We start from the raw sequence: 25,142 nt of genomic DNA, 5'->3' as shown, positions 1-25,142 counted from the left end.
CGATTTCATTTATAATCTCTCTTTGAGAAATCAATGACCAAGATCTATAATTGAAATGATCTAATCGATGGATAAGATCACTTAGAAACATTTCTAGAAGTCGTTAAAGGAAAATCAACCATGTCTCAAACATTACTAATTAATTAATCTATTTTACTAAGTAAAACTCAAGAAAATTATTAAAACTGATTGATTAATTTAATCAAGACATTTCCATTCAAAAGAATAATTTAGGCTTGAAGATATTTTCTTCTCTTGTTTCCATATCCTTACTGACACCACCTAAGGCTAAAACATTTGTTTGAGATACATCAACCAATAAGAAATGACCTCCTCAATAGGACTCAACCTCTAATAGAAACTACACTCCAACATAACTTGGATATGGTTCTTCTCTTCTTAGTTCAGAGGGTGTGAAACCTTGTTCTATTGCCTTCTTCCTTCACTTAGAACATATTTGAATTACTTGTCATGTATTGTCAATCTATCCTTCACATATTTCCTATTCATAGGATTCTAAAGTAGTCCCAACTTGTGCAAATACATGGTGTTTAAATATATATGTATGAATACATTAAAAAATCCATTTCTCCTCAATTGTGGGGAGTTAGAAGACATGCCACATATCTTTGGAATGGTCTCAAAATATGCTATTGATTATGTGATTTTCTCTTTCATTTGGACAACCTTTGACATCAATAACAACAATTTTCAACAATCTCTCCCTTTTTTTAATTTGTGGCAATACTTTGATATCTTCTTCTTCTATTAAATGCTCCCCTTGTTTGCATTCTCTCATATTCTCCCCTATTTGCATTCTCTCCCCCTTTTACATCAATAGAAAAGGGTGATCCCCCTGCGTTTGTGCTCTCTTTATTGGGATAAAAGAAAGATAACTCGTAATTTCTGCTTGAGATATTCAAATGTTTCTCTGGGCAGAGGTTTGGTAATGATTATTAGAGAAATTTTGAGGTCTGAAATGGGCCTCCTAAGGAATATTATAAAATAATGGTGGAAATAATAAAATAAGATTATATTACATCATCAAATTTTAGAGGGAAAAAAAGAAAAAAAATTACCTTTTCAACTTATCTCCCTATGGTTTTACTCAAATTTCGAGTGGGAGCACGTGTTGGATGAAGAATTTAATTCTTCATCAAGGATTACCCAAGTTGTATACTTTTTATGGACCTTGCTACATGAAAAATGAGAAAGACATGAAAAAAAAGTGATTGCAATCATGTTTTCCATGTATTTATCATTTTCCATGTAGGAGGGTTCATTAAAAGTATGCAACATGGGCACTCTTTTGATGAGGAATTAAATTTTGCATCCAACAAGTGCTCCCACTCAAAATTTGAGTAAAACTGTAAGGAGATATGTTGAAAATATGAGTTGAGAAAGTAGTTTTATTATTTTATTAATTTTTAGTCATTTTACCTTTTTACTCTAAAAATGGTGAATCATCATCCATGGTCAACATGATCATCTTGAATATTATTGGTTCTTATAAAGTTGATTTTGGTTGTACATTTTAGTTTTGAGGCCCATTTTAGACCTCAAAATTGTTAGAAAAATTATATATATGACAGAGAAATGCAAGACATATAATATGTGGAAAAATACAAACACATAAAACCAGAGAGACACAGATATATGTGGTTCACCCAATTTGGGCTACGCCCACACCGAATAGCCAGTCCTTCCTTTCTATTATCTAGAAAAATGAAGAGACACAACCTACAACAGATCCACTGTAATATCCTTTGTTTTCTCTCACAGTCACACCGCTTTGTTTCTCGCTTAGAGAATACACATCTATTACACAGCCTCAATACAACACCCTCATAAAGAGATGGGTTGCCTTCTAGGGAAAAAAAACCCTAAACTAAACATAAATTCTACCGTTAGATCATCCGCCTAATGAATGGCCCAGATTGACTAGAATTTACTATACTTTTACAAGGCAATTTTACATTTGTTTTTAGCTTCGGGAGCGCTGCCCCCAAAACCCAAGACGGGGGACCGCTGGCCCTCGGACCCCCCAGTGGGGGGGATTAGCCCCCCCGAACCCCCACAAGGGGACAAGTCTCCCCTGCACACACCCCCCCCTTGCGTGGAGGGGTGTACAATCTTCCTGGAGTATACATTCGGCTGAAACAAAGACCTCTAAATAATCATGCTGCACACCCAACAATCTCCCACTTGGAGAATGATTGTAGCAACTCCACCGTTGCTCCATTTGCTGGACAATGACTCCTCTTTGAACCTAGCTATTTCTCATCTTCATCGTCATCCTTGAAGACCAATTGAAACTGAGCATATTCTCAGTTTCTCCCTGGTTACAACTTTTGTTAGCATATCTGCGGGATTCTGGCTAGTGTGTACCTTTTCCAGCTTCAACTCTCCATCTTCCAACACTGATCATATGAAATGGTACTTGATTTTTATGTGTTTAGTCCTGGAACGAAATGTTAAGTTCTTTGCAAGATGAATGGCACTTTGGCTATCACTGTATAACGTGCCCATATCATGTTTCTTACCCAATTCATCCATAAATCTTTGTAACCAAATCATTTCTTTACTAGCCTCTGTAGTAGCAACATATTCTGCTTCTGTTGTTGAAAGTGCAACAACACTTTGGATTTTTGAAACTCAACTGACAGCTGTTCCACCTACAGTAAATACATATCCTGTAGTGCTCCTCCTGTTATCTTTGTCACCTGCCATATCTGCATCAACATATCCCTGTAGAGAGATGTTTGAACCACCAAAGCATAATGCTTGATTTGTGGTACCTCTCAAATATCTGAGAATCCATTTCATTGCCATCCAATGTTCTTTTCCCGGATTGTTCATGTACCTGCTTACAACTCCCACTGCATGTGCAATATCATGCCTTGTGCAGACCATTGCATACATTAAGCTTCCAACTGCTGATGCATATGGAACTTTAGACATATAATCCATGTCTTCTTGGGTCTTTGGGCACATCTCCTTACTAAGTTTGAAATGGCTAGCAAAAGGTGTACTAACTGGTTTTGTATTGTGCATATTAAATATTTTCAACACCTTTTGTATGTACTCATTCTGAGACAATGTTAATTTGTGATTTTTCCTGTCTCTAGTTATTCTCATACCAAGGATTTGTTTTGTAGCTCCCAAATCCTTCATTGCAAATGAATTTGCCAATTTTCTTTTGAGCACATTTATTTCTTGCATGTTGGACCCTGCAACAAGCATGTCATCTACATACAATAACAATATAATATAGCTGCCATCATTTTTCCTTTTCAGATAAACACAATGATCAGAGTGACATCTAGTATAACCTTGTTCAAACATAAACTTGTCAAATTTTAGATACCACTGCCTTGGAGCCTGTTTTAAGCCATACAAGCTCTTCTTCAACCTGCACACTAGTTTCTCCTTCCATTTTACCTCATATCCTTGTGGCTTTTGCATATATATATCTCTTCCTCCAAATCCCCATGGAGAAAGGTTGTCTTTACATCTAACTACTTAAGATGCAAATCTTCAACTGCTACTAGACTTAAAATAGTTCTAATTGAAGTCATTTTAACAACAGGAGAAAATATTTCATCGAAATCAATACATTTCTTCTGTGCAAACCCCTTCACCATAAGTCTAGATTTGTGCCTCTGTTTTCCTCCATCTTCTTCCTTTAGCTTGTAAACCCATTTATTCTGCAATGTAGTTTTACCTGCAGGCAACCTGACGAAGTCCCAAGTTTGGTTATGCATTAAGGAGTCCATCTCTTCTTCCATGGCTAGCTCCCACTTCTTCCTACTTTCAACCTGCATTGCTTCTTCATAACATTCGAGTTCACCATAATCAATCAACAATAAATAATATAATGAAGGAGAGTATCGTTCAGGGGGTATACTTATCTTGGTAGATCTTCTAACACCACTTTCAGGTGTTTGGGGTGCCTATTGCTGTTGTGGTGGTTGCTGTCATTGTGGTTGTTGATTATTATTATTTTCAGGCACCTTTACTTTTTTAGTGATCTCATCAAGAACTGTCTATTCCTTGTTTTCTTTTTCCTGTTTCTTTTCCTGCAACTGATTCTTATACAAGACCTTTTCATTGAATATTACATCTATGCTCCTAATGATTTTGTGATTTTCATAATCATATAAGAAATAACCAAAATCATTAACACCATATCCAATAAAGGTACATTTATTTGATTTTGCCTCAAGCTTTGTTCTATTTTCTTTATTTATATGGACAAAGGCCTCACAACCAAAAGGCTTTAAAAAAGAGTAGTTTACCTTTTTACCTATCTGTGCTTCCTTTGGAACACCACCATCCAAGGAACTTGAAGGCCCTCTGTTTATTAGATAAACAACAGTATCTACAGCATCTGCCCAAAATTGTAAAGGCAATCCTCCATGCAATCTCATGCACCTTGCACGCTCCATGATTGTTCTGTTCATCCTTTCTGACACACCATTTTCTTGTGGTGTTCTTGGAACTGTATTCTCTCTACGAATTCCATTCTCTGAATAGTACCTATCAAACTCTTTGTTGCAATATTCACCTCCATTGTCTGATCTGAGACACTTCAATTTCTTTCCTATCTCAATCTCAACCAAAGCTTTCCATTTCTTGAAAGTATCAAATACATCAGATTTATTCTGAATACAATAAATCCAAGTTTTTCTAGTTGAATCATCAATAAAAGTAACATAATAACGAGAGCCACTGAGAGATGATACCTGAGCAGGTCCCCATACACCTGTATGCACAAGCTCTAATTTTTTGATCTTCTTTTCTTTCCCAACTCTGAGAAATTTGACTCTCTTATGTTTTCCATAAATGCAATTCTTGGAGAAGTCCAAATCAACATTCTTCAAACCCGACAACAAATTCCTTGAGTGTAGAACCTTCATCCCCTTCTCACTCATGTGTCCGAGCCTATGATGCCATAATGCTGCATCTGCTCCTTTGGAAGTTAAAGCATTAACAGAGTTAGAAATACCGTTTCATAAATACAATGTACCAACCTTTTCGCCTTTTGTTTTACCAGGGTTCCTTTGGTGACCTTCCAAGCTTTATCTGTGAAATTTGTCACACAACCTTCACCGCCTAACTGCCCTATTGAAATCAGATTTTTCTTCAGATCTGGAACATGCCTTACCTCCTTTAGTAGCCATTGGTTTCCATTCTGTTGTTTTACAAGAACCTTACCCATTCCAACAATTTTACAGGGTTTATCATCACCCAAACGGACTTTTCCAAAATCTCCTTGAACATAGTCATGAAAATATTTCTTATCAGGTGTGGCATGGAATGAGGCCCCTGAATCTACCACCCAGGAATTAGTAATATTTTCGAAAGAAAGAATCAAAGCATCTTGTAACACCTCACCTGTCACATTTGCTTCATGACTGTTTAATTGTTGTGCATCTCCTTCTTTTCCCTTCTGAGATCTATAGTCTTTCTTTAGGTGTCCTTTCTTTCTGCATTTCCAGTACACTATCCTCGATCTGGACTTAGATTTGCCTTTCCTTGATTTACTGCGATATCCTGAGCTCTTTCCTCTTTACATTCTTCTTCCCTTAGACTCTGCACTCAAAGCATTATCCGATGTCTCACCAGAGCTTTTTTGTTGCATTTCCTCGCTAAGGATAGCACCAAAAACATCATCAAACTTTAAAGTACTAGATCCAGAAACAGAGTTACTAATGGCCATTACTAAACCATTCCAACTTTCTAGCAATGAGCACAAGAATAACAGAGCTCTAACTTCATCATCAAAGTTTACCCCTACAGAACTTAACTGACTTGTAACTGTATTAAAATCATTTAAATGGTCTGCAACAGATCCACCTTATGACATCTTCATATTAAATAACCGTTTCATAAGAAATACTTTGTTTGAGGCCGAGGGTTTTTCATATAGTTTTGCCAACGCCTGAATCAAACCCTCTGTCATTGTTTCCTTCGAAATGTTGAAGGGGACCGATGCTGTGAGGCACAACTGTACTATTTTGAGTGCCTTTCTATCGAGAATGTTCCATATCTGTCATAGCCGTCGGCTTCTTTGCTTTTCCACTCAATGGTAGGTACAGATCTTTCTGATATGGATAATCTTCCATCTGCATCTTCCACAGCAGGATTTTTGGCTGTTAAATTTCTCGACCCTAAACTTACCATCTTTCGCTATTTCTCCCACTTGAATGAGGAACCCTTCTTTCCTGTGAGTTTATCAGCCAAAAAGAACTTCGGCTCTGATACCAGTTGTTAGAAAAATTATGTATATGTCAGAGAAATGCAAGACATATAATATGCAGAAAAACACAAACACATAAAACCAAAGAGACACAGATATACGTGGTTCACCCACTTTGGGCTACGTCCACCCCGAATAGCTAGTCCTTCCTTTCTATTATCCAGCAAAATGAAGAGACACAACCTACATCAAATCCATTGTAATATCCCCTGTTTTCTCTCACAGTCTCACCTCTCTGTTTCTCGCTCGGAGAATACACATCTATTCCACAACCTCAATACAATACCCTCATAAAGAGAGGGGTTGCCTTCTAGGGCAAAAAAAACCCTAAACTAAACATAAATTCTACCGTCAAATCATCCACCTAATGAATGGCCCAGATTGACTAAAAATTACTATACTTTTACAAGGCAATTTTACATCTGTTTTTAGCTTCGGGGGCGCTGCCCCCAAAACCCCCGCCAGGGGACCGCTGGCCCCCAAACCCCCCAACGGGGGGGATTAGTGCCCTCGAACCCCCGCGGGGAGGACAAGTCCCCCCCGCACCCTCCCACGTGGAGGGGTTTACAATCTTCCTGGGGTATACATCCAGATGAAACAAAGACCTCTAAATAATCATACTCCACACCCAAAAAAAAATTCTCTAATGGTTCGCGATCTATTATTTGGTGCCAGTATACTCCATCATGAGATTCTATGCGATGGCTTGTTCTTTGAGGGAATGATACTTGATTGGAATGTGCTTTGTTTTTTAGTGCATGATAGGATTTCTTGAGATATTGACTACAATATTGTTGTTACACATAATGACAATTGGCTAATCATATTCCACTTTCATGTCCTTCAAAGTTTGTTTCATCTAGAAAACTTGGGTACAATAGTATGATACTATTATGTATTCAGTTTCAGTTATAGAAAGAAATTGATGGTTTCTTTTTTCTTAACTAGGAAAAAAGACATTCTCCAGAAAAATTCTCTCCCGCTGGTGCTTTTTTTGAAATCAATGTTACTTACCCAATCAAAATTTTTGTATGCTTTCAATATGAAATTCATACTCTTGGGACACCAAATACCAAAATCGAGTGTGCCTTTTAAGTATCGAAATATCATATTTACTGCTTGGATGTGTGATTTCTTTGTGCTGACTAAAATATTGCAACTATTCATACTGCCTGCATAATATTTGGTGTTGAAGTTGTAAAGTATAGTAAACTCCCAATCATAGACTTGTTAAGAGTTGAATTTACTTTATTAGATTCATCATCCTTAATTAACTTGCATCTAGTAATCATAGGGGTACTAACTAGTGCATATTCTTCCATTCCAAACTGCTTGAGAATCTCCTTGAGATATTTTGTTTGGGAAATTAATATTCCATCGTTGGTTTGGGAAATTTGTAGTCTAGGGAAGAAGGATAATTCTCCAATCATTGATATTTCAAATTCCTTTGACATCCCCTAAGAAAATCCATGACTCATATCATCATTATTGCTTCCAAAAATGAGGTCATCCACATATACAAGTGTAATTAATATGTTGTCATTTTCCATCTTAATGTAAATATTGTTGTCAATAACCCCTCTTTTGAAACCCTATTGTTGAAGATAGTGGTCTAGCCTGGCATACCAAGCTCTTGGAGCTTGTTTCAACCCATAAAGAGCTTTCTTCAATTTTCATCGATAATATTTATTTTTGTACAAGTCAAAACATTTTTGTTGTCGATGCATACTTCTTCCTTTAAATATACATTTAGAAATACTTATTAACATACATTTGATAAAATTTGAAGCCTTTAGAACACACAAGTTCCAAAAACATCCTTATTGGTTTTAATCTATCAGTTGGAGAAAAAATTTCTTCGAAATCAATTCCTTCAATTTGTGCATATCCCTTACCTACATGTCTTTCCTTATTTTTTATAATTTTTCCATCTTCATTCATTTTTTTTTTGAATACCCACTTAGCCCCAATCACATTTTTGTCTTTTAGTTGTGGTACAAGTACCCAGGTTCCATTTTTCTCAATTTGATTCGATTCTTCTTCCATAACATTCACCCAATTCTAGTCTTTACTGGATTTTGAAAAGTCCTTTGGATCTATTTTGAATAACAAGGAAATATTGACTTTTCCTGGTGAACTGGTCATTCTTCTCTGGGGTGTATACTTGCATCAACATCTCCAATAATTTAGTACAAAATTATGTACCTTTCACCTTGCAAGGTTGGTGTTCTTATTGGTTTGCATAGATTTGTGTGAACAAGCTCTAGTGGTCTTGATGTCAAGCATTCCTTTGACTTGAAGCTCACTCTTGTCTATCTCCCATGTTCACAAGATTCAAAGTTTACGCTTATTGTTTTGAGATTTTAGGTATATCTCTCACTGCCTGTGTTCTATTACTTTTTACCAAAGTGTCAAATCCTAAGTGTCCTAATATTTTATGTCATAACCAACTCTCATATGTTTGTCTTATGTAGAATTTTTCTCCTAAAATTTCATCAATAATATATACATTGTATGGAGTCCTTATTGTTTTTCCCACTAATATTCATGAATTAGTCTTCCTTATTTCACATTCTTTAGCACAAAATGTGAGATCATAACCTTGACCAAACATTTAGTGGACACTTAAAGGATTATGTTTGAGTCCTTGAACGTACAAAATAGTTTTTTATTTATCCCTAACATTGTTAAGGATTATGGCACCTCTTCTAGTGATTCTTGTAGATCCATTATCTCCAAGAGTCACATTTTATCTTTTTTCTTCTTTCAGAGTAATAAAATTATTTTGATCTCTAGTCATGTATCTAGAGCACCCACTATCAACATACCATTGACTTTTATTGTTTCGAGCATACATAACTAGTTCACATTTTTCTATTGGTGGTTCTTCCTGTTTTTTCTTCCAAAACACTTCTCTTGACTTTGTAGGACAATTTGATTCCATATGTCCAAAATCATTGCATCTCTAACGCTCTATACTATACTTGGTTAATGGAGAAAATGAATTATGGTTTCTATTATTGAATCCATCAATATGTTTTATTTTTTTGTCTACGATATTATTCCTATAGGTTCAATGAGAACCACTTTCATAATCATTATAATATTTACACTCTTTTGCTTGATGTCCAATTTTTTTCATAAAAAACAATGACCAAGAAAAAATGTTTGATACCCGGCTATGTATGATTGCATTAATGGAAAAAATTTCTAGAGTTGATCTACTTTGGAGAATATTGTTGGTCCTTGTCCCTTATCATATTTCTCCTTGCATTGTGAATGGAATTCTTGAGAGAATCATCATATATTTTTGGTGTAGTAGTGTTTCGAAACTCCTCCCCACCTTTGAGAGATTTTCATGTTTTTTTTGAGCTTATCTAGCTCTTTACTTAATGAGACAAGTTATGCTTCAGGCTTCTCACAATTTTCTTCCTTTTCTTTTAGTTGATTGTTCAACACTTCTTCCACTCTTTTTGCTTCCTCTTTTTCAGTCTTGAGGAATATGATTTCCTTGGATAGTATTTTGTTCTTCTTCTTGAGGTTATCAATCTCTTCTAATTCATTAATGAGTTTTGCTTCAAGATCCACTATGCCTTCAACACCTTCTTCTACTTTTTCCTTTTTCTCCTCTAATTTTTCTATGTTGGATTCTTCATTTGTGGTTAAAAATAAGATCTCACTTCTATCATCATCAAAACCATATTCTTCTTCAAAAAAATCATACTTTTCTTTTCCGAGGATTTTCTTTTGAAGACCTTTCTTTGGGTTCTTCCTCATTATCACTATATTCTTTGAAAGGAAACTTAGCAACAAAATGTCATATCTTAGCACAATTAAAACAGATGAGAGGTAACTAATTATCTTTGGATTTGGATGTTTTCTTTAATTTTTTTATTAGTTGAGCCATTTCTGTATCAGATTAATCAATTGAAAAGTCATTAGACTTGCATTTTCTTAACTTCTTTGATACTTTAAATGTCGCTTCCTTATGTGATGAGCTTCCCTTCCTCATTTCATATGCAGTGAGAATTTGTTAAAATTTAATTTCTAATTGTTGATTGACTTCTAAAAATACCTAGAGGTTTCTATATGTAATATATTTTATTAGTTGATAATATTCGAATGATGATTACAAGGCTAGGGCGTCATTCCTTTAATAGGAGTTGAATGACCTTGCCTAATCAGAGAGATGTGTCCTTTGGGACTAATGTCTCTTAATTTAACTTAATTAATTGTTAATTAATTAATTACAATTAACCATTTAATTACTTAGATAATATTTTAATAATTTTATGAATTTAAATTCATAACATTGTCTTCCCTTTAATATTCTTTGTCCTCAAAGCATAGGTAGGTTTGGGGGTTGATGAAGAAAACGTTATAATTCCCAAGACAAGTCTTCCTTCGGTAACCTCTTCCATTTGATGAGGTATTCCTTTATTGTCTTGGATCGTAAAACCTTTTCTCGGGTAGCGAGTATACCTTCAGGTTTGAGGATGATTCTTCCTTCTTCATCGGTCTTTGCTATTCCTATTTGTGCTATTTGGTTTTTCCCTAATTCTCTCTTGAGACTTGAAACATGAAAGGTATTATGGATTTGACAATTGTTAGGTAACTTTAATCCATAAGCTACTCTACTTATTTTTTTCATTATCTGATATGACCCATAATATTTAGGTGATAATTTATTATTCCCCTATTGTTTTAGTGATAATTTTTTATAAGGTTGGAGTCTAACAAAGACCCAATCTCCCTCCTTGAACTCTCTTTCAGTGTGGTGTTGGTTGGCTTGTTGTTTCATTTTATTACGAGCCATGGTTAGATTTTATTTTAGTAAGTTGACGATCCTTTGACTTTCTTCTAGGTTTTATTTAACTGTTGATACCCTGGAATCAAGGAGTGTAAATTCTTTCCACCTGGATGGCTCGTAACCATATAAGGCTTGGAAGGGTGTCATCTTAGTTGAAGTGTGTTATGTGGTATTATACCACCATTATGCCAGGTGTAGCCACTGGGTCCATCTATTTTGTTTATCCATAATGAAACAACGAATATATGTTTCCAAACATTTATTAACAATATCAGTTTGTCCATCTGTTTGGGGGTGATAGGTCGAACTCATGTTGAGGGATATTCCTGCTTGGTGGCAAAATTCCTTACAAAATTTTCCCTTAAACCTTACATCTCTATCGCTGACAATGACCCTAGGAAACCTGTGTAGTTTGTAAATATTTTTACAAAACACATCAATGATTTGTTTAGTTGTGTTAGTCTTTTTAATAGCCATAAAGTGGGAATATTTAGTGAGTCTATCGACTACTACGAATATTTTATCCTTTCCATCAGATGCAGGTAGTCCTTCAATAAAGTCCAACGAAATCTCCTCCCACTTTTGATTTGGAATTTGTAGTGGATGTAGCAACCCCGGAGTTGGAATATTTTCATTATTGTTCCTTTGAAAAATATCACATTCTACAACATATTTCTAAATTTCCTTGCTCATACCCTTCCAATAGAATGACTTTTAAATGTTGTAGTAAGCCTTGTAGAATCTGACATGTCCGACTGAAGATGAATTGTGAGACTCTTTTAGTATTCTCACCTTAAATTTAGATGCGGGTGTTAGGTAAATTCTACCCTTGTACCATAAGATGTCATTCCTCCACTCGAAGTTGGTATACTGATTGATATTATTATCATGGAGTCACAATCCTCATCCTTGGCATATTTGGGTCGTATTTCATCCAGCCATTTTGGAACAACTATCATGGCAGCGCATGTTGTGTTGTCATCGTCTTTACATGAGAGTGCATCTGCCACAACAATCTCTTTCCCTTTTTTGTGCAATATTTCGAGGTCAAAGGCTGACAACTTCTCCATCCATTTTTGTTTCTCTATTGATAATGTCTTTTGCAGAAGTAATAACTGTAGACTGTTGTGGTCGGTTCTTATTGAGAATTCACTTCCAAGAAAGTATTGGCCCCACTTTTCTAAAGGCATGTATGATAGCGAGCATTTCCTTTTGGTATGCTGATATCAAGCCTTCCTGCTTATTGAGTTTCCTACTTTCAAATGCTATAGGGTGGTTCTTCAGCATTAATACAACTCTAATCCCAAATCTTGAGGCCTCACATTCGACTACAAATGGTTTGGAGAAGTCAGGAGTCGCTAATATTGGTGTGGTTGACATTACTTCTTTTAGATTCTCAAAACACTTGTCTACTTGGTCATTCCATTGAAAGGAACTCTTTTTTAACAAATTGGTTAGGGGAGCTGTCAAGTGCACATAGTTCTTAATAAATCTTCTGTAATACCTAGTTAGGCCTAGAAATCCTCTTAGTTTGGATCCATTCTTTGGTTTGGGCCATTCTTTGATTGCATTGATTTTATTGGGATCCAGCTTGACTCCTTCTCTGGGTATAAAATGTCCTAGTTATTCCACTTCCTTTTGCCCAAAAGTACATTTTTATAGCTTGGCATAGAACTAGTTCTTCTCCAATGCAGACAATACTTCTTCCAGATGCTTGAGATGTTCTTTCCATGTCTTACTGTAGACCAAGATATAATTGAATAAGACTAATACAAACTTCTGCAAATAGGGATGAAAGAGTTCATTCATGGTTGCTTGGAAGGTGGCAGGCACATTTTTTAATCCAAATGGCATAACTCTAAACTCATAACACCCTTCATGAGTTTTGAATGTTATCTTTTCGATGTCTTCTAGTCTTACTTGTATTTGGTAGTAACTTGATCTTAAGTCTAATTTCGAGAAGTATTTTTCACCATGTTGAATAGTTGGAAACAAGATGATACACTCATGATGTCACTCATAATAATATTGTTGAGCCAAACAATGACAAAGCCATGCTATCCCAAACAATAGAAAAGCCTTGTTGTCTTAATCACCTTCTGCACATAAGAAAATTCAAGGGTAGTTACAAAGAAAAATATTTTTTGGCAACTTGGAGGTAACCTATGAACATGGGTCCCATACCATCTTGTAGAGTAGATTTTTCCTTTCTAATCAGTCCTTATTTGTCCCGAAACTCCTAGTAGTTTGTGATATGTTGAATTTTTAATCTATGAAAAATATAATTAATGTTGAGCCGACCTATGTTCATATACACAAGTCAGCCTCCCTCTAGAAATATGTGTCCCTTCAGTTTTAAAACGAAATCACTATAAATACATGATTTAGACTTCATTTCTATGCATTCAATTCGGTCAACAATTTCAGATATATCTACAAGAGGCCGATGAGCAGCAAATATTGTGTTAGGAAACTTCTTTTAAATTTTTTTCAAGGAGAGTCTTGTGTTGAGGATTCAGATTTATTGTAATAATACATACAAGAAGATCCTCGGACCCTGTAATCATTTGCAGCAAACTATGATCAATACCTCCTCCTATAGTGCAGACTATATTTGCACAATAGCTCATACATATGTGTTGATAGTAGCTCGGACAAAGGTGCATCAATGTTGATTGGTGAAACAAAAAAGGATTGTAGTGCCTCATTTTCTTGACTGTCACTGTGGTGCAGTGTACCTATCTAAGTGAGTCAAATTATTGAGCAGTGGCCAGTCAAACTATCTTGGAGTGGCTTAGACATCTATTCTTGGATTGTGATGAACTCTATTGATTGACTCTTGAAAATACAATTGAAGCAACAATATGTAACTTATCAATTTAGCTACAGTGAAGACTAAGACAAGCATAAGTGAAATCAAACACTGGTGAAGTCAAAGTATAGTGAAGAACTAATTAAACATGTGAACAATTGAATGGTGAAGAATCCTATTGAATACATACAAGCAAGTATATCACTTACTTTTGTGTCAACATTCATTGAAGACAATGAAGGGTTTTGTAGCATCAATTGAGGAGCATGTGGAGGGATATCTTGTTTAGGAAAGGGTTATTGAAGACACCCTTGAAGAATTCTCAGAATAGACCTGGTGCAACATAGTGAATAATCTTAAAAGACAACTTGGAGTACCTTGAAGACATCTTGAAGATTGTTGAGAAATACTTTGTTGGGGTTTTGTGAGAAGATCTTGAAAAAATCCCTTAAAGATGTTTAGAGCAAATGCAGGACTAGGGCTGCTCATCGAAGACATATTTGAGATTTGTGGAGATCATTGGAGACCATGATATCATCATGAGGTGACTTGGAGAAATTGTTTTAGGTACAATGAAGAGAAATGGTGACACCTTATAAGAGAAAAAGGTTGTCATTGATGATGTGGTGTGGATGCTAAGTGACGACCTAACTAAATATTGACAAGGCTCGTTGAAGAAGACATTGGGAGCCGTGAATAATAACCAAACATATCTTGCTAAATTAAAGCTAAGGGTTGGATCCGAAGAGGTTGGAGCTTCGTAGAGACAAGGTTGGTGCCTTGGAATATAAGGTTGGAGCCCTAGAGGATAGGAGTCCTCAAGAAACCAAGTCGGAGCCTGAACTAGAAATAGGGTTGGAGCCCTAGAGGTTGGTGCCTTGAAATTGACAAGGTTGGTGCCTTGGGAAGTCCAAGTCAGTGCTTGGCATATTACAGGTTGGAGCTTGGGAGATTGAATATTGGTGTCTTCATCTAGGGTTGGAGCCCTACATATATTGTACTTGATTTATTGAAAGAAGAAATTAATAAAAGTATTTATTCTATCATTGTTCATTTTGTGTTCTAAATATAAGTGATCTAACTGGTAAAAATAACAATTGAAAAGAAACACTGGTTCACCCCACCTCTTAGTATTTCCAACAATTGGAATGAGAGCCAGTACCTTCTCTCAAAACCTAACAACTTGAAGGTAGATCCTTGGAATACAAATGGAAAACCCCAAGAAGAAAGCCTCCAATCCTCCTAAATATGTCTCTTCCTCAACCGTGAAAACTGAAGAAAATAAAATTGGGAAGGTTCCATTGTATAATGGAAACTTTGATGTATGTAAGGTAAGAGTGAGAAATTTATTAATGGCTCAAGGCGTTGAAGTATGTGAATTAGTGATTACTGATAACATGATGAACGAAGAATCCAAGGAGTACAATGCAAAAGTGATGAATGAAATCTTGAATGGGCTACCAGATTCTATAAAGGCCAATTTGTAAAAATGTTCGTCAGCAAAGGGTATATGGGACAAACTTCACGACCTTCACTCAAAAGGAGCATTGATATTGACCACTTGTCAAGAAGATGATTAAAATCAAGAAGGAAATCCAAAACCCATCAAGGAAGCTAAAAATAAGAGTGATGACATCAAGGCTAAAGAAGACAAAGAAGATGTAGAAGATAAATAATAATTTGAAGAAGATCTCCTGACTAAACTTATAGCTTCCATAGAAGTGATTAAGAATTTGAAAAACTAAAATGAAGAGCTTAAGAAGAGGTGCAAGATGGTGACCCTGAACAAACAATGAAGGAAGTTGACCTTTTCAAAATTCAAGTATAAGAAAGAGATGAGGAGCTCACCAATCTTAAGGAGGAATTTCATCAAAACAAGAGAAATTATCATGAAGAAGTCATATCCATGAAAAATCAATTGGATAAGACAAAGAAAAAGGAAGAAAATTTGTCAAGCCACCTTGAATAAAGACTCAAGAGTTTAAAAAAACTTGAAGTGGAGATTTCTCAATATAAAGAAGAAGTCTCCTACCTTAGATCTCAAATAGAAGAAGCAAGGAAACATGCACAAGGACATGACAAGATGATGGAAGCTTTAGCATTCATAGAAGGACAAGTTGATGAAGCAGAAAAGGAGAGAAACACCATGGCATGCCAACTAGAAGAAAAATATGATGACATCATCAAGTTAAGAGCAGAAATCACCTCACTTATGGCACAATCATATGAAACAACCAATATGAAGGAAGAAATTGAGATCAATTTATCAAAGAAGGATGAAGAATGCAAGAATATGAAAGAAGAAATTGTCTCTCTTAAAAAGGAAGTTGACTTTCCGAATAAGAACTTGAAGAGTTCTCAAACCCTAGATGACATCCTAAGTCATAAAAGATATCCTCTTGATAAATTGTGTCTTGGCTATGCAGGAGAATCCTCAAGAAAGAATGATGCAAACCCTGATGCTTCAAACAAAAAGGATATGGATAATATTGGAAGAAATATTGATGCCCTCGGTTCCAACAAAGGCAAGGAGAAGAGTCAAGATGACATTGGAAGAAATATTGCTCCAAGAATACTTCTATTTGGTGTCAATAATGAAAGAGGTAATGGATACCATCAAAGGATCCCAAGGAAGAATGATTTTGGAAATACATCAAGACAATCTCCATCCTCCAGGTACCAAAGTATATTTTTTGGTTATTTCTATTCTTGTACAAACTTTGGGCACATGGCAAAAGATTATAGGGCATATCACAAGAACAAATATAATGTTCCCCGCTAATCTTGTAGAAGAATCTTTGCAAGAATTTCTAATGCTCCCTCATTCATTAACAAGATGTAATGATTTAATTTCCATAGAATTAGACATATAGATCATGATTGTAACTTGACTTGGGTCCCTAAACAAGTTATAACCATGAAAACCAATCTAGAGAATAAAGTTACACAAGTATGGAGAAGGAAGAAAATTGGATTCGAAAGTCTTTTGGACACTCTAGCCAACAACACATGTTGTTGATTTGATGAAGACATCCCTGGAAGATGTGATATCCCAGGTGTTTGATGATAAAAGGAGTCCATGTATAGAGTTTTTGGGTGCTCTTAATAATTCTTGTCTAAAGAAGATAGAAGTGTTTATATAGGCAGGGGGAGTTGGTTCATCACATGAAGAAATGAAAACACGTCTATCATGGACCACATTGCCAGATAAGAGAGCACCATGACAAGGGGATCAAGATGCCTATGAGGGACTATTATTCATGAAAAAAATAAGAAACATGACAGGGGGAGTACTTGGGCACCCCGTTTTCCATTGATGTTAATGGGGGAGAGAATGTTGGAAGGGAAAGAATATTGCCATCAACGACAAAGGGGGAGAATGATAAGCAAGGTTGTCATTGATGTCAATATGGAATTGGTCAAGATGGAAAATATTCTTGAGATGCCTAATGAATATCATGAAACCCTAGAATGAGATGATAAGGTTGAAGAAAATAGATGCTTGGTTCCAGATGATGATGTCATAACTCTTGTTTGATAAGAATGCCATCAATTAATATGTCAAGCCACTAATGAAGAAGTATTAATAAGTGCCAAGTGTCAATCAAATGCCTTAATTGGTGATCTAGAAGCCCTTGATGACATATGAAGGACTACACTTGATGATGTCATACACTTGATGTATGACCAAACTTGATGATGGTCTTGATGACATGATTGGAAGACTACCTTAAAGCTCTCCTAATGGGAAATTTATGCTGCACTATGACTTATCACTGCACAAGTATATGATGACATTGTTGGATAGTTGGAAACATGATGATCCACTCATGATGAAATTATTAGATACACTCATGATGTCACTCATAATAATATTGTTGAGCCAAACAATGACGAAGCCATGCTGCCCCAAACAATAGAAAAGATTTGTTGTCCTAATCACCTTCCGCACATAAAAAAAATCAAGGATAGTTACAAATAAAAATAAGTTTTGACATTTTGGGTGAAACCTATAAATATGGGTCCTATACCATCTTGTAGATTATATTTTTTCCTTTTTAATGAGCCCTTATTTGTCTCGAAAATCCCATTATTTTGAGAGATATTGAATTTTTAAGCTATGAAAAATATAATTAATGTTGAGCCGACCTATGCGCAAAGACAAAAGTCGGTCTCCCTCCAGAAAGATGTGTCCCTTCAGTTTTAAAATGAAATCACTATATATACATGATTTGGACTTCACTTCTGTGCCTTCAATTTGATCAACAATTTTAGAGATATCTACAAGAGGTCGAGGAGCAGGAAAATATTGTGTTGGGAAAATTCTTTTAAAAAAAATTCGAGGACGGTCTTGTGTTAAGGAGTGGGATTTATTGCAGTAATACCTACAACAAGATCCTTGATCCCTGTAATCATTTGCTGCAAACTGTGATCAATACCTCCTCCTGTAGCTTGGACTATGTATGCACGATAACTTAGACAGAGGTGTTGATAGTAGCTTAGACAAAGGTGCAACATTGTTGATTGGTGCAACAACAAAGGACTGTAGTGTCTCATCTGCTCGACTGTGACTGTGGTGTAGTGTACCTATCTCAGAGTGAATCGAATTCTTGAGCAGTGGGAAGTCAACCTATCTTGGAGTGGCTTAGACATCTATGTTGGAATTTTGATGAACTCTATTGCTTGACTCTTAAGGATACAATTGAAGGAGAAATTTGTGGCTTATCAATTCAGCTATAGTGAAGACTAAAACAAGCATAAGTGAAGTCAAACACTAGTGAATTCAAAGTACAGTGAAGAGCTAATTGAAGATGTGAAAAATTGAATGGTGAAGAATCCTATTGAATACATACAAGTAAGTATATAACTTATTTTTGTGTCAACATGCATTGAAGACAGTGAAGGGTTTTGAAGCCTCAATCAAGGAGCCTATGGAGAGATATCTTGTTTAGGCATGGGTTATTGAAGACACCCTTGAATAATTATTAGAATAGACCTAGTGCACTATAGTGAAGAATCTTTAAAGACATCTTCGAGTACCTTGAATAAGTCTTGAAGATTGTGGAGAAATAATTTGTTGGGCCTTTGTGAGAAGATCTTGAAAAAAATCCCTTGAAGAGGTTTAGAGCAGGTGAAGAACTAGGGATTCTCATTGAAGACCTATTGAATATTTGTGGAGATCATTGGAGACCATGATATCATCATGACATGACTTGAAGAAATTGTTTTGGGTACAGTGAAGAGCAATGGTGACACCTTCTAAGAGAACAAGGTTGTCATTGATGATGTGATGGGGATGCTAAGTGAGGAAATAACTGGAGATTGATAGGGCTCATTGAAGAAGACATTGAGCACTGTGAATAATAAGCAAACATATCTTGATGAAGTAAAGCTAAGGGTTGGAGCCCAAGAGGTTGGATCCTCGTAGAGACAAGGTTGGTGCCTTGGAAGATAGGGTTGGAGCCCTAGAGGTTGGTGCCTCAAAATTGACAAGGTTGGTGCCTTTGGCAGTCCAAGTCGATGCTTAGCATATTACAAGTTGGAGCCTAGGAGATTGAATATTGGTGTCTTCATCTAAGGTTGGAGCCCTACATATATTGTACTTAATTTATTGAAATAATAAATTAATAAAAGTATTTATTCTATCATTATTCATTTTGTGTTCTAAATATAAGTGATCTACCTGGTAAAAATAAAATTTTAAAATAAATACTGATTCACCCCCCTCTCAGTATTTCCAACAAGAGGCACCTATTCGACCCCTTCCAGTGTATATATATACAGACCACTTGTGTCCACTCCAAACCAATTCATATCTCAAAAATAAAATGTGGTTCTAATCTAATATAATGAAGAAGGACGAAGAAGAGGAAGGTCGAATTGAAGAGAAAGAAGAAACCAAAGTCAAGAAGAAGTATCCTCGCATGCGTGATACCTCTGGTACCCTTTCACATGTGAAGTTACAAGTCTGAACTTCTATGATAAAGTTTGATTATAGGTCAGAAATTTATGAGGTGAAGGAGGTTGAAATTCAGTTGTAGTGTAGACCTAGAGTGAATTTTTGGAGAGGCCACTTGAAGTGATTTGGTGAAGTTTGACTTGGAATATTGAGGCATATTATGGTTTCATCTTTTTTGTTAGTTCAAATTTGATGTATCTCTTGTTGCATTGTTTCTCTAAGGAAAATTTTGGTTGGGTTTTCCCCCCTAGTGGGTTTTCCTAGGGAAACATTATCTTGTCTCTTTGTGCATTGTGATCTCTACTGATATATTGTCTCTATGGTTGAATTTCTGAATGTGTAATTTCTTAATGATACATTGAAGGTGAAAATTAATCATCTACATCGTTGGAAGTAATTATCAAGTTTCAGAAATAAGTGCTAGTATAATTTTCACTAGAAAAATCAACATGGTTTCAGATCTTTGGTGAAGGAAAGAGCACAAAGATCATTATTGAAGAAGAAATCCCTGAGATAAATTTGAAGAAACCATAGATCTACAATCAATTTTTATCCATGGATTCTATGAAAACATAGAACAAGTTAGAAGGAGATATTAACTTTATAGCTTGGAAGACATGAATTGATCTAATTCTCATGAGGGAAGAACTTTTGGAAATTGTGCAAGGAAAATTAATTGAACCTAAAGATGAATAAAGAAATAAGAAGTAAAAGAAATATGACATGAATTCCATGAGAATCATTGTGGACTCCATCAAGGATCATCTAATTCCATATATCTCAAAGCTTGACACTTCAAATAAGATGCATGATGCCATAACTGGTTTGCATACTACTAACGGTCCTGGAAATCCATCAACCAAGCGGGTCTCCCCAGTATGAAGTCCCAATTAGACCTCACACCATTTGGAGTAGGAGCCACACCTGAAAATACAATTGGTTTTCATTACTCTTAGGAATATTCCTTGGATACAATTGTTAACATAAATATTATACAAACAATCTTTGAAAGAAGTAACTTGACACTATGAGGCATACAATTAAAATGTATATAGGGTACTTTCACGTCAAGGAAAGAGAGAGTGAGCCTCTAGACGAGAAGTAATATCCTAAAATAGACACACAAGTGCATGAAAGGAGAATAGTTGATTAACCTAAAAAGTAGTTCACTTGATAAAAACAATCATAAAAGAAAGTAACAATGCACATTCAACAAGATGCATACTAAAGCCAACGAAATAATTCGTTTTCATTAATATGTGTTAACATAAACATACACCATAAAAATGAAAGAGTAGTCTTACAATAATTCACAACATATGCATGAACGTGTGTCGGCTCTATGAGCTTCATATATTAAGTGAAAGTCCCAAGATAAACAATTGCAATGCTACCACACTAGCCCCAATACTGGAACATTAAGTCACCACTTGATACTCCAAAGAAAGGTATTCTCTCTTATGCCAATCTAGAGAAGCTAAGGTCAGAAGTTCAAGTCCCAAAATTTTTCTTACTTGAGTTATGAGGGTGTATTTATAACAAATGAGGTGACTCTCCACATCCCTCATGATTCTTGAGCTTCTACTATGACTTTTCAAATGCCTATATGAACTTGGAGCTTTTACATGACTTTAGAACTTTCAAGTGACTCTTCATATTCCATGTGGGACACTTGGTCTTCCACACATTTTAGATTTATTCATTTCAGAAAATATAATAATTAAATTCCATAAATGATGTGGCAAGACACATTGACACATATGACATTGTCAACACATGTGTAGGCCATGGCTTGGAAATGATGACATGGAACTTCATGATGATGTGGCATTGAAAAACTCTTCTCTTTTCTGCTATGATTCTGACTTCTACTTGATGAATATTTTCTTGTTCTTCATCTTCATCCTCCAAAGAATCTGGATGAGTATCGGAACCTTCCAAGTTAGCATTTTTGTCTTGATCCAAGATCTGTCTATGTTCTTCATGATGGTTCTTCCTTTGCTCCTTCTTCATAAGTGCTCTCTCATAACCTCTCCTTGATGGCCACTCTTGAGAATTACCTTGCATTGTTGTAATGATGATTCCTGTAGATGGAGATCACTCATGACAAGCCAATGTTAGTCTAGAAACCATCTATTCTACCTCTTATTACTCATGGAAGATGTTTATTGAGATGAGGCAACATGTAGGGGTTTTGAGAGCAGGACAATGGGAATTGTGTAGTTGAGGGCTATCGAAAGTAAGGGATGCATCACTACCGACTGGAACTGCATAATGCGTAGTAAAAGAGGGAATTGTTGGAAATACTGAGAGGGGGGGTGAATCAATATTTCTTTTTCTCACTATTGTTTTACTAGTTAAAACATATATGTTCAGAACACAAAATGAACAGCAGGAATAAACGCTTTTATTAATATAACTGTGCAGTAAAATAAATACAATAAATAGATTGTCACAATTGGTTGCCAAGCTCCAACTTGGATTTTGGTGAGGCTCCAACCTCCTGAGCACCAACTCTATTTTGCCAAGACACCAATCTTGGACTTAGGACACCAACTCCTAAGGACTTCAATCATGTTCTATTCTGAGGCTCCAACCTCTTTGGTATACACTAGTGTGCTGCTGCGCTCTTTTCAGATTCCACTGCTTCTACTGCCCCCTTTTCTTCTGCTGCTTCCACTATCTCATGCTCAGGTTATACCGTCCACAAACAACCCCCTCAGTTCTCTGTTTTTGCTGCTTTTATATGCTCCATGCCTCTGTCCCTTCATTTCTTCTTTCTCACTAGCTCTTTGACTTCCTTTCTTCACGGGCTCTTCAGCTTCCTTACTCCGTAGGCTCTTCGGCTTCCTCAGCGCTTGATTTCCCTGTCAGTTACCTCTGTTTATCCAACCATTCCAATAATCACAGGATACATACATCAAAATTATAACAACACTCCTGTTTTGCTCATGATCGATTGCATACACTGGAGCCGCTTGACACTTCGGCTTCCATTTCTTTGCTTTCTCTTTTTTTTTCGTCTTACAGGCTTTATCGGTGCTTTTAATCACACATCGAAAGCCACGACCCGAGCGTTTTAATCAACCATCAGAAGCCACCACCCGAGCGTTTTAATCACCCATCGGAAGCCACCACCCGAGCGTTTTAATCACCCATCGGAAGCCTTATCTATATATATATATATATATATATATATATATATATATATATATATATATATATATATATATCTTAAACCTCTGCAGACATATATCATATAATATATCAATACACGGAACCAACAATAAAACCGCTCAAATCAACACGCGCGGATCTCAAACTTTATAATTCCGCCTTTATAAATTTCGGCGAGTCCAGATTTCGGCGGTCTCCATAAACTCTTAAGCCCTGACCTCCGACGAGGTGCGGACCCGACACACTTTTAGACTCCCTTTATCAGATTTCGTATCCGATGTATATCGGCACTCGCTGCAAACAATAGCACAGCCTCCTCCGATGCGACGGACCCGACACCCTTTTACGATCCGGCCTATTCAAATTTCGGCTCCGGATGATTTCGGCGATTTCGCTAATCGCTACCTCCACTGCTCCGATGCGCTGTAAGGATTCTGCGGACCCGATGTGGCTGTATATTCTGCTCTATAAGATTTCAGCTCCGGGCTGTCGGAGCTTACACTTCGGCGGTGTCACATATCGCATCCCCCGATCCTTTCGACGCGATCGCTCCAATATGCCGATTGCCGATTAGATCTCGGCCGTCCATTATTCCTTCAGATCGGACGGTCAGCGCTAAATCGCATATCGCGTCCACTCCCACCCCTAAGGGTTCTGATACGATATCGCTGCTATTTGCCTCCACTCCCGATAATCGTTAATACATGCATATGTGGGTTTTCATTGCCTGAACAATCGCCCGATAGTATTAATGAAAGCATATATGCCTCAACAGCTCCTGATAATGTTGTCTGAGGCATATATGGCTCTGTTTCCTTCACTTGCTCCTCCGATGGCTCCTCTTGCTTTGGCTCCTCTTGCTCTGATATATGTGGCTCCTCCGATATGTCTCCTCTTGCTCTGATATATGTGGCTCCTCCGATATGTTCCTCTCTGCTCCAATGTGGCTCCTCTTGCTCCTCTTGGCTCCGATATGCTCTGTCTCCTCCTCTTGAATATTGCCATATTGACATCAATGACAATCTGTGTCCAACAGGAATGAAAAGTATTTTTGTGAAATGAGGGGGTCCAGGAGGAAAGGTATTGAGTTTGCTAACTGATGATCTATAGTGAGTGCCCATGAAGGAAGAGACAAGGATTGCATAGTGAAAATCATAGGGACTAAGGGGAGGCTTCACTATCCATTGGAACTGCACAATGTGTAGTAGGGAGAAATCCAGGAAAAAATATTGTGTAGTGAGGCATCTAAATTAGCGGGAGGAGCAAGACTAGTCATTATAACTGCACAATACATAGTGATTGAGAGACATGCTCAGTGAATTGTGTAGTTGAGGACTTAAATGACCCATGAGTTATCCCTTTGTCATGGGAACTGCACAATACGTAGTGATTGAGAGACATGCTCAGTGAATTGTGTAGTTGAGGACTTAAATGACCCATGAGTTATCCCTTTGTCATGGGAACTGCACAATACGTAGTGATTGAGAGACATGCTCAGTGAATTGTGTAGTTGAGGACTTAAATGACCCATGAGTTATCCCTTTGTCATGGGAACTGCACAATGTGCAGTGGGAGGCCCACCTAATGAAGAGAATTGCACATTTGAGCACCTCAGAGACACAAGGAGGCAGGGTTTATCACTAAAACTGCACAATGCACAGTCACTGAAGGGAAGGTTTAAGAAACTACGCAGTTGGTAAATTTAATGACTCAAAGAAGTATCACTTCCCACTGTAACTATGAAATTCACAATTTAGGGAAATAGAGAACATGAATTGTACAATTTTCAATGTTAGGCAGTTAGATTGATGGCCTAGGAATCAAGGTTGCTCAGTGTGTTGGTGGAGGGAGATTGTCCTCTAGGACTATGCAATGTGAAATTTCAAGAGACAAATGTGATTCATTATGGCGTAGGAATACATAATGTTCAATTCCAAGGGGTAGAAATATTGGTCAAATATTGAGCAAGTTGCAAAGAGAGTGAAAGCTCCAAAAAGTCTAAGTGTGGGATCAATAAGACAAGAGAGAAGAAGACATGTAAACAAGTTCTAAAATGGTGATATCACACTCAGATAACATAAACACACACCAAAAGGATACAAAAACTCAAAATCCACATGGA

This window comes from Pinus tabuliformis, chromosome X (assembly GCF_031772625.1).
Source record: "Pinus tabuliformis cultivar Carrire ecotype Pingquan chromosome X, CPIR1, whole genome shotgun sequence".
Lineage (NCBI taxonomy): Eukaryota > Viridiplantae > Streptophyta > Pinopsida > Pinales > Pinaceae > Pinus > Pinus tabuliformis.
Note: the sequence above shows the minus strand (reverse complement) of the source record.